Genomic DNA, 781 nt, shown 5'->3' on the forward strand with positions numbered 1-781 from the left:
GCCCGTCCACCCACCCCCGGGAGGGGCTGCTCTGGACCCAAAGGCAGGAGCAGCCCGCGGCACGCTCGGCCCCCCAAGCCCTCAGGTTCCCATTTCTGGGAGCTCTTGGGACCCTCCCTCCTTTCTCAGGTGCAAAGGCCCCCAGAGGTTTCCCCGGCGACTCCCCCGCCCAATTGCTCCGCCTTCTCCAGTGTTAGAAGAGGAAAAACACCGCCCAGGTTTTGTCCTTTTTCAGATTTTTATTTTAAAGTTTCAAAATTACAAAGACAGCAAATTCTCCCCGGCACAAATAACACTTGTGGGGTACTTTTTACAAAAGGGGGGGGGGGAAATACGACGCGAACTGCGCGTTTTCCTATTTTATGGGAAGGACTGTACAGGTTTTTTCTCCCAGCTCCCGGGTGTGAAACTAAGTGCTAGCTCTAAGCAGGTATGTACACTTTACACGCAGACACAGACCAGCTCTGAAACTACTTAGCAATTCAAAAGTCGACTGCAGTATGTCTTACTGTCCACTCCCCGCCCCGCCCCACCCACCACTACTTAGAAAAGACGCAGAAATAAAGAGGTCGGGACGTGTGTGTGTAGGTGGCGCTGGCAGGGCTGGAGACTCACCAGACCACCAAAGCCACCTCTTGTACAGGAGGAACCAAAACACCGGGGAATACAATCCAATTGTGTGGAAAAACCCAAGTTTCAACAGGGCACACTGAGGCACTTGGCTGACTGACTCCCCACCCTTCCCCCAAAGTTTCCACTCCCTCAACGGGAGACTTTCCAA

This window comes from Myotis brandtii, unplaced genomic scaffold (genome assembly GCF_000412655.1).
Source record: "Myotis brandtii unplaced genomic scaffold, ASM41265v1 scaffold78, whole genome shotgun sequence".
Classification (NCBI taxonomy): domain Eukaryota; kingdom Metazoa; phylum Chordata; class Mammalia; order Chiroptera; family Vespertilionidae; genus Myotis; species Myotis brandtii.